The sequence below is a fragment of the Mustela nivalis genome (genome assembly GCF_964662115.1).
Source record: "Mustela nivalis genome assembly, chromosome: 17".
NCBI classification, from domain to species: domain Eukaryota; kingdom Metazoa; phylum Chordata; class Mammalia; order Carnivora; family Mustelidae; genus Mustela; species Mustela nivalis.
The window spans coordinates 41,884,730-41,895,281 of NC_139036.1; the positions used below are offsets into that span (position 1 = coordinate 41,884,730).

The 10,552-nt window shown below is 53.1% G+C and overlaps 1 pseudogene across 1 annotated transcript; it reads right to left on the bottom strand.

Moving 5' to 3' along the window:
• Positions 1-1,034: 1,034 nt before the first annotated feature.
• Positions 1,035-5,877, bottom strand: LOC309851447 (annotated as a pseudogene). The gene is made up of 2 exons: positions 5,495-5,877; positions 1,035-1,843 (listed from the first exon to the last, which is right to left on the bottom strand). The product of its transcript is annotated as an uncharacterized misc_RNA (transcript).
• Positions 5,878-10,552: the final 4,675 nt, after the last annotated feature.

Consider the following 10,552-nt stretch of genomic DNA (forward strand, 5'->3'; position numbering starts at 1 on the left):
CTTCACGGTTCCTTCCCCAGAGGCCGGAGGTTGTTTGCTTCCCTTCAGCGCTTCCGAGCTCACGGATTACTCCAAGGCAACACACACGCCCAGCGCAGGGGCTCTCGGTCGGTGACGTCCCCCGTCCTTCCTTTTCTCGGTGCCCTGTAGATCCTGAGGCCATATCGCGTGCCAGTTGCGGAGCATGACGTGTTTGTCCCAAAACTGCCCGAGTCGCTGCACACCCCTGCCACCCCCGCCCCCCGATCCCGCCTCCCGCCGAGGTCGTGAGGACCAGAAGGCACAAGCAGAATGGGCCTTCCATGACCCCGGGAGATGTGCGTGTGCAGACGCGGCCCACGGGCGCGAGGCCTCCGCAGGCTCCCCTGTCTCTGAGCGGGAGGAGTGCACGTTGCGCAGGCTGGTGCCGACCACCGCGAAAGGGCCCCCGTGTTCCCAGGAGCTCTAACGGGCAAGGCCGCTGCCGTGACACTGGGCTGGAGGTCCCTGCGTGGTGCCACTCGGCTGTCTACCACTTTGTCCCAGATATCACCCGCATCTACAGGACAAGAGGACCTCCGCGGGCCTCGAAGACCCTCGGACCAGCATCTTGCTGGTGCTCTGGCCCAGGCTGTTGCCTAACTCGCCTGCTCCTGGGTATGTGAACGCCCTTGAGCAAGGGCCGGAGACGTAGCCTGGCGCCTGAGTGCTTCCCTGTCAGCTCAGCTCTGGGACAGAACGTCCCTAGATTCCCTCATCCTCACATGGAGATAGGAATTTGTGGGGGCAGGCTAGGAGTCTCCAAACGGGTAATTAGTGCATGTGGGCTTTGACCTGTACAGAAACCGTTTGGTCGCGCATGACGTACGGGGACACGGACAGCGTTATGGTATGCAGATCGGTACTGGATTTATTAAGACACTCATGTGAGAGTCCCTGTGTCTAGGGAGACATGCAGAAGGGTCCCGACAGGAAGAAATCAGCATCCAAGGACCATGAATACACCGAGAAGGAAACCCTCCTTGCGCAGACACCAATAGTTGCAAAAGAATGCATTTCTACCAGGTGTGAGGGGCTTTATTTCTCCAAGGTCATCAGGCAGGATGACCATCTTGACTGTGGAGTCAGGGCAGAGATCTTGACTCCATGTCCGGATGCATGACGCTGGCAGGGGACTCCCAAGACCTGAGGAAGAAGAGAATCAGGAGAAGTGGTCCACACTTCCTCCAGCCACTTCCCAAGGCTTTGAACAGGCAGGTGAGTAGCGGAAATGTTGGCGACTGCATGCTGGGTTTGGGCAACGTTTGGCAGTGTCCGTTTCCCCGCTGGCCAATCGGTGCTGTGTGCCGTTGTGGGTTGTTGGTGAGGCGGTTGTCAGGAGGAAGTGTGGCAGCCGCCGGACACGCAGCAGGGGTGGCCGCGGCCGCCGTGGGTCTGTGGTGGTCCTCCAGCAGGCGTTATGGCGGCGGTTTGGCTGGCAAGCAGGCTAGCAGCAGCTGGATCCACAGCCCTGGGCGAGGCATCCAGGCAAGCAGCAACAGGTGGGGTGGTAGCAGGTCCTCGTGCAGTACACAGGGGTACAGCAGGCTGGCTGACAGCAGCTGGAGCCACAGCAAGTTTGTCCGCAGCCGCTGGACCCGCAGCAGCTGGGCTGACAGCAGCTGGACACACAGCAGCTGGGCCGGCAGCAGGTGGTCCTGCAGCAGGTGGTCTGGCAGCAAGTTGGGCGGCAGCAGCAAGGCTGGCAGCAGCAGGACCCACAGCAGCTGGACCCGCAGCCGCCTTGTCCACAGCCACCGCCGCACCCGCAGCAGCTGGGCCGGCAGCAGGTGGTCCTGCAGCAGGTGGTCCTGCAGCACGTAGGCTGGCAGCAAGGGGAGCAGCACGATTCGGTCATGGTGTCACAGGTGGAGGGGGAGCTTCTGTTCCGAGGTGAGTTTCTCAGATTCATTTGTCTCGTCCTCCTGGGGGGATTTTATGCACCGGGTCCCCACATTTGGACCAATGGGCATGACTTCCTTGCCCATTGTTGACATTGTTTTCCTGATGATGCGGGAATGGAAGAAGAGGAAGTTTTTTTCCCCCTAATGTTAGGAATCTTTAGCAAATAAGTGCTTAACGTGTTTCTTAATTGGGGAGAACTCGTGGAAACATTTCAGATGAAAACAAGGTGGTCACATCAGCATCTGCGTTCGTGCTCTATGAATTTCATTGTGTGTTACAAGTCCCACTGGCCTGGGAAGAGGTTGTCGAGTCGGCTTGGCGGTCCTTCCCCGGCGCTGGTCCCTGGCTTACATGTAGACTGGCAGCATGCCTCGTGAGGAAGTGGCAACATGCCTAGCGATGAGCCGAAGTCATGCCTGAGCCCAAGACGGTTTCCCCACCAAGCCGGATTCCAGACTCCCACAGGCATCTGTCTCTTGGAGCCCCCACCCCCCACCCCCAGCTGCATATCCCAGTGCGATCAAAGACTCTGGGCTGCAGGATATGCGAGTTCATCTCCTCCGTCTGTGAAGGCAGAATCAAGCAGGGCGATAGAAACAGCCGCAGGACACCCAGACGAAGCAAGCAGCAGTCACCGAACTTCCTGAGAGACAGCAGTCCCGCGTCACGCAGCAAAGCAGAGGGCTTTTCCACGGCGTGGGACCGTCCGAGACACAAGTGGGGCAGTTCGGGGGATAACGGGATGAGTTGGAGACTCTCGTCCTGTCCTTGTTAACCCGCCAAGCCTGTTCCCCAGCGTCACTGGGTATACAGTTCTCGTTTTCTCTTCCTCCCTTCTTGCCTGCGTCCGTCTACCTCCCTGTCTCCCTGCCTCCCTCCTCCTCCGCTCTTCCTTCCTCTTCCTCCTGTGTCTTCCTCTTATACAAATGTGTGCCTGTCCACCATCGTGAAGAAGGAAATACTGGGTCTGAGAGCAGAAGACCGTAGACTGGGGATGGCGCCTTCAATATGCCAGCCGTGTATCTCGCATCTTCCTGTGCTCGGGACAACTTCTACCCCGCAGATCCGCATCTCTGGGCCTCGTGGCCGTTTTCATGGCACAGCAGGATGGCACGCTGCCAGTGCATGCCACACCGAGAGAAATGCTCAACCAGTGCTTCTGGAGAGCCGGTTTGTCGAGATGCCAGCTCCCTTGTCGCTGAATTAGGGGAATCCCAATGAGTGTATTACGTCCTTTCTGATCTCGCTCTCGGGTATAAGCTTCCCGTGCAAGCTGGGACCCTGGACTGACAGTGCGTCTTGCCTGCGTCGCTTTCCCGCCCTCCGGCCACTGGCATCTAACCTCCCCAGTGAAGCTACGTGCCTGGTCGCTGTTCTTCAGTGTCTCTTCTGGGAGGTACCATGCGCTGACGTGACTTTCAGCCATCTCGGTCTTGAGTTCCTGATCCCTGCAGCGGGAACCTTGAGCCCTAAGTTGAAAATTACTTCAGGAATTCAAGAAAATGTACATGAAGCATCTGGCCGGTACTTAGCAAGTAGGGAGCAGCCCAGGTCCTGTCCGTTTCTCGTTTCTCAGCACAGCTCACAATCCCCCAACTCCTAAGAACCAGCAAGAGGCAAGTGCGGCGTTGGCAGTCTGTTGAGAGCCTCCTGGATAGCTGGTCTCCAGGGCTGGTGGGTGCCCGGGACAGAAGCCGTCCTAGCCCCTCAGAGGTCCGTCCACTGCCCGCGGGAAGTGACCCAGGGCCTTCATCTGCCCTTCCCGTCAGAGCCTGGATCCGGCCTCACATCGCTGAGCGCCGAGGCAGCGTCGTGCATGAGTGCGGGACCAGAGGCGCCGGCCTCGGATCTGTCGGGACTCCGGCGAAGGCCCAGGCTCTTTTCTCTTTCTTCCTCCTCACGTGGGTCTCACCCCCACCCATCCCCAGAAGAGGCCCGTTGGTTTCCCTCCAGCGCTTCACGGTTCCTTCCCCAGAGGCCGGAGGTTGTTTGCTTCCCTTCAGCGCTTCCGAGCTCACGGATTACTCCAAGGCAACACACACGCCCAGCGCAGGGGCTCTCGGTCGGTGACGTCCCCCGTCCTTCCTTTTCTCGGTGCCCTGTAGATCCTGAGGCCATATCGCGTGCCAGTTGCGGAGCATGACGTGTTTGTCCCAAAACTGCCCGAGTCGCTGCACACCCCTGCCACCCCCGCCCCCCGATCCCGCCTCCCGCCGAGGTCGTGAGGACCAGAAGGCACAAGCAGAATGGGCCTTCCATGACCCCGGGAGATGTGCGTGTGCAGACGCGGCCCACGGGCGCGAGGCCTCCGCAGGCTCCCCTGTCTCTGAGCGGGAGGAGTGCACGTTGCGCAGGCTGGTGCCGACCACCGCGAAAGGGCCCCCGTGTTCCCAGGAGCTCTAACGGGCAAGGCCGCTGCCGTGACACTGGGCTGGAGGTCCCTGCGTGGTGCCACTCGGCTGTCTACCACTTTGTCCCAGATATCACCCGCATCTACAGGACAAGAGGACCTCCGCGGGCCTCGAAGACCCTCGGACCAGCATCTTGCTGGTGCTCTGGCCCAGGCTGTTGCCTAACTCGCCTGCTCCTGGGTATGTGAACGCCCTTGAGCAAGGGCCGGAGACGTAGCCTGGCGCCTGAGTGCTTCCCTGTCAGCTCAGCTCTGGGACAGAACGTCCCTAGATTCCCTCATCCTCACATGGAGATAGGAATTTGTGGGGGCAGGCTAGGAGTCTCCAAACGGGTAATTAGTGCATGTGGGCTTTGACCTGTACAGAAACCGTTTGGTCGCGCATGACGTACGGGGACACGGACAGCGTTATGGTATGCAGATCGGTACTGGGTTTATTAAGACACTCATGTGAGAGTCCCTGTGTCTAGGGAGACATGCAGAAGGGTCCCGACAGGAAGAAATCAGCATCCAAGGACCATGAATACACCGAGAAGGAAACCCTCCTTGCGCAGACACCAATAGTTGCAAAAGAATGCATTTCTACCAGGTGTGAGGGGCTTTATTTCTCCAAGGTCATCAGGCAGGATGACCATCTTGACTGTGGAGTCAGGGCAGAGATCTTGACTCCATGTCCGGATGCATGACGCTGGCAGGGGACTCCCAAGACCTGAGGAAGAAGAGAATCAGGAGAAGTGGTCCACACTTCCTCCAGCCACTTCCCAAGGCTTTGAACAGGCAGGTGAGTAGCGGAAATGTTGGCGACTGCATGCTGGGTTTGGGCAACGTTTGGCAGTGTCCGTTTCCCCGCTGGCCAATCGGTGCTGTGTGCCGTTGTGGGTTGTTGGTGAGGCGGTTGTCAGGAGGAAGTGTGGCAGCCGCCGGACACGCAGCAGGGGTGGCCGCGGCCGCCGTGGGTCTGTGGTGGTCCTCCAGCAGGCGTTATGGCGGCGGTTTGGCTGGCAAGCAGGCTAGCAGCAGCTGGATCCACAGCCCTGGGCGAGGCATCCAGGCAAGCAGCAACAGGTGGGGTGGTAGCAGGTCCTCGTGCAGTACACAGGGGTACAGCAGGCTGGCTGACAGCAGCTGGAGCCACAGCAAGTTTGTCCGCAGCCGCTGGACCCGCAGCAGCTGGGCTGACAGCAGCTGGACACACAGCAGCTGGGCCGGCAGCAGGTGGTCCTGCAGCAGGTGGTCTGGCAGCAAGTTGGGCGGCAGCAGCAAGGCTGGCAGCAGCAGGACCCACAGCAGCTGGACCCGCAGCCGCCGCCGCACCCGCAGCAGCTGGGCCGGCAGCAGGTGGTCCTGCAGCAGGTGGTCTGGCAGCAAGTTGGGCGGCAGCAGCAAGGCTGGCAGCAGCAGGACCCACAGCAGCTGGACCCGCAGCCGCCTTGTCCACAGCCACCGCCGCACCCGCAGCAGCTGGGCTGGCAGCAGGTGGTCCTGCAGCAGGTGGTCCTGCAGCACGTAGGCTGGCAGCAAGGGGAGCAGCACGATTCGGTCATGGTGTCACAGGTGGAGGGGGAGCTTCTGTTCCGAGGTGAGTTTCTCAGATTCATTTGTCTCGTCCTCCTGGGGGGATTTTATGCACCGGGTCCCCACATTTGGACCAATGGGCATGACTTCCTTGCCCATTGTTGACATTGTTTTCCTGATGATGCGGGAATGGAAGAAGAGGAAGTTTTTTTCCCCCTAATGTTAGGAATCTTTAGCAAATAAGTGCTTAACGTGTTTCTTAATTGGGGAGAACTCGTGGAAACATTTCAGATGAAAACAAGGTGGTCACATCAGCATCTGCGTTCGTGCTCTATGAATTTCATTGTGTGTTACAAGTCCCACTGGCCTGGGAAGAGGTTGTCGAGTCGGCTTGGCGGTCCTTCCCCGGCGCTGGTCCCTGGCTTACATGTAGACTGGCAGCATGCCTCGTGAGGAAGTGGCAACATGCCTAGCGATGAGCCGAAGTCATGCCTGAGCCCAAGACGGTTTCCCCACCAAGCCGGATTCCAGACTCCCACAGGCATCTGTCTCTTGGAGCCCCCACCCCCCACCCCCAGCTGCATATCCCAGTGCGATCAAAGACTCTGGGCTGCAGGATATGCGAGTTCATCTCCTCCGTCTGTGAAGGCAGAATCAAGCAGGGCGATAGAAACAGCCGCAGGACACCCAGACGAAGCAAGCAGCAGTCACCGAACTTCCTGAGAGACAGCAGTCCCGCGTCACGCAGCAAAGCAGAGGGCTTTTCCACGGCGTGGGACCGTCCGAGACACAAGTGGGGCAGTTCGGGGGATAACGGGATGAGTTGGAGACTCTCGTCCTGTCCTTGTTAACCCGCCAAGCCTGTTCCCCAGCGTCACTGGGTATACAGTTCTCGTTTTCTCTTCCTCCCTTCTTGCCTGCGTCCGTCTACCTCCCTGTCTCCCTGCCTCCCTCCTCCTCCGCTCTTCCTTCCTCTTCCTCCTGTGTCTTCCTCTTATACAAATGTGTGCCTGTCCACCATCGTGAAGAAGGAAATACTGGGTCTGAGAGCAGAAGACCGTAGACTGGGGATGGCGCCTTCAATATGCCAGCCGTGTATCTCGCATCTTCCTGTGCTCGGGACAACTTCTACCCCGCAGATCCGCATCTCTGGGCCTCGTGGCCGTTTTCATGGCGCAGCAGGATGGCACGCTGCCAGTGCATGCCACACCGAGAGAAATGCTCAACCAGTGCTTCTGGAGAGCCGGTTTGTCGAGATGCCAGCTCCCTTGTCGCTGAATTAGGGGAATCCCAATGAGTGTATTACGTCCTTTCTGATCTCGCTCTCGGGTATAAGCTTCCTGTGCAAGCTGGGACCCTGGACTGACAGTGCGTCTTGCCTGCGTCGCTTTCCCGCCCTCCGGCCACTGGCATCTAACCTCCCCAGTGAAGCTACGTGCCTGGTCGCTGTTCTTCAGTGTCTCTTCTGGGAGGTACCATGCGCTGACGTGACTTTCAGCCATCTCGGTCTTGAGTTCCTGATCCCTGCAGCGGGAACCTTGAGCCCTAAGTTGAAAATTACTTCAGGAATTCAAGAAAATGTACATGAAGCATCTGGCCGGTACTTAGCAAGTAGGGAGCAGCCCAGGTCCTGTCCGTTTCTCGTTTCTCAGCACAGCTCACAATCCCCCAACTCCTAAGAACCAGCAAGAGGCAAGTGCGGCGTTGGCAGTTTGTTGAGAGCCTCCTGGATAGCTGGTCTCCAGGGCTGGTGGGTGCCCGGGACAGAAGCCGTCCTAGCCCCTCAGAGGTCCGTCCACTGCCCGTGGGAAGTGACCCAGGGCCTTCATCTGCCCTTCCCGTCAGAGCCTGGATCCGGTACTTTCTCTTAGAAACCACTGTTGTCATATTTTCAACTTTTACCACAAAACACATTGAATACATTGTACTTATTTTTATTAGAGATTAGTTTCTTCTCCCTTTCTTCTTCTTGTGATAGTCTGGTATTTTGTTTGTTTTGTTTAATTCTGTGTCCCTGACTCAACATATACTTTACCTCAAGTTTAGAAATTATAAGCCTACTTTTTAAAAAATTTTTTAAATTTAAATTCAGTTAACCAAGGTATAGTACATCCTTAGTTTTTTTTGTTTTGTTTTGTTTTGTTTTTTTATAACAAAGGTCAGATGATCTGCTGGTTTAATGATATTCACACTAGTTTGAAGAGAAGTTCATTTGCATAGGGATGGCAAGGTTCTGTGCATAAATTGTTTTGAAATATGTGTGTTCTTATGTGTTTTTTTTAATTTATTTTTTATTTTCAACATAACAGTATTCATTATTTTTGCACCACACCCAGTGCTCCATGCAATCCATGCCCTCTATAATACCCACCACCATACAATGTTCACTGATTCATTAATTGAGATATTACCGAGTGCTTATCATATCACATGCCCTCTTTAATTCTCATCACCCAGTTCCCCCATCCCCTACCCACTTCCCTTTCCACATCCCTCAGTTTGTTTCCCAGAGTCAAAAGAGTCTCATATGGTTAACCTCCCTCTCTGATTTCCTCCCATTCAGTTTTATGCTAAGGGAAATAAGCTTACAAGTTTTCATTCTTCCTCCCAAAGTTGAGAAAGCATAACAATATGTGAAAACAATAGTTATCCATATGTGGTTGACCATAAAATTCCCAGCCCCTCCCCCACCCTATGGTCTTTTGTTGCCATTATAGGTAAACAAGTACTGAGGTTTACCTCACTAGATAAGGAGTCTTCTAGCAATGTAATGTTTTGCAATGGCCTACAAAACATGAACTTAAGGTTATAGAACTGCTCTGGTATACTACTGAGAATGGAGTCAGAAGATTCAGAGAAATGTACATGGTAGAATGAATTTATTTCTTGTCAGAGAGCCTGCAAACTGATCATATTCCCTGGGAGATCCCAAAGAACATTACTCACAAAAGCAGTAAAGCATGTACATCATTAAAAAGGATAATGGTTGTAGTCCTCTGTGTCCAGGTTGATGGTAAAATATGATAGAGAACTTGGAAATAGGGTATGGTAGGAAAAGAGAGTCAAGGTAGATATAATTACCAAAATAGTTAGAAATGTCAACCAGTGGGCCTTCACTCACAAGATTTGACCAATATACTATAGCTTCCTTAAGGCTGAGGTAATTATGCACCCAACAAATTTATTACTGTGGCACTGCCATAAACATTGGAAAAGATTCAAGAACAGTGAATCAGAGGCTGATGTCAGCCACTTAAATAGAAAATTATAACCTCCCATTCAGTTTCCTGACCTGAGTAAGTTCTCAAACCTATAACCCTTCAAATAAGGGAGAGGTTTAGTCTCCTTGAGAAATATTCTGCAACAATGAATTGTGTGTGTGTGTGTGTGTGTGTAGCATATTTTCCACAGAGGATTTTCAATCATATGCCAGAGTAACTGTATACAGGGAAAGGTGAAAACCCAGGTATTTCTAAAGGTGTTGGATATAGAGGTTGTGCTGACAGATAACAGGAGTCCTTCTATTAGAGTGTATGCTTATAGAGGCCAAGTAATACATGTCCCTCTCATGTGAGTCTAATTGTCATTAAGGTCTACTTTATACTCATTTCTGGCTACTTATGCAAATAGTGAGTGGTAGAGCCCTTCCATTGTGTGTCAGTTGGGTCTTCTGGGAATCAGACACTGAAACAGTATTAAGAATGTAAGAAGTTTACTGGGAAATAATGCCAATGAAAGGCTTCAAAAAAGGGGAAAAGGAGAGGGGTATTCAGCAGCAAAAACCTACAGATTGTGATGTAGGTGTGACATCCCCCCCCCAAAAAAATGTTTGAAATAAGCAGCATTAGGCAAGGAGGATATAAGCCTGCCATGAAGGTCTGACAAAACATTGGTCAACCCAATGGAGATATTCAGAGCAAAGATAGCCATTAATAAGTTCCCATGTTGGGAAGGAAATGCTAGGCCCTAGTACATTCATGGTGTGAAATTATGAGCCTGAGGTTTACATGAAGAGCATGACCTTAGCTCTAAAGCTGATGCAGATCCTAAAGTTGCTAACAGTTGGCACTCTTTGCAGTTGAAGTGCATCTCAAGACATGTGAGATGAGAGCTGTAATAGAAACAAAGGTCAAATAAGAGCCCCTAAATATTCCTGTCTCCTGACCAATATATTAACCAGAAGCAATAGCCATCCATGGAGAACAGCAGAGTTTAGTGCTCCTTCAAAGACTGAAAGAATGCAGAGATGGTGGTTTCCATCACAACTTTATTTGATTGCCAGGCTGGACTCTGCAAAAACCTAGTGGATCATGGTATATAATTATGAAATATCTTAAGCTTAAATCAATTGATAAATCTATTAGCAGCTATTTTTGCTACATTTTTGTACCTTCTGAGTTTAAAGGCTGTGGAAATAAGCAATACCCCCATTGAGCATAACCATGAGCCATTTTGTAGAAAAAGTGGCCTATTCTGTCCTAAAGCAAAGACTACACATTCTTTTCAAGAACACATGCAAAATTCTCCAAAATAGATCACATACTGGGCCACAGGTCAAGTCTCAATCAGTACCAAAAGATTGGGTTTATTCCCTGCATATTTTCAGACTACAATGTTTTGAAACTTGAACTCAATCACAGGAAGAAATTTGGAAGGAACTCAAATAATTGGAGGTTAATGAGCATCCTACTAAAAAATGAATGG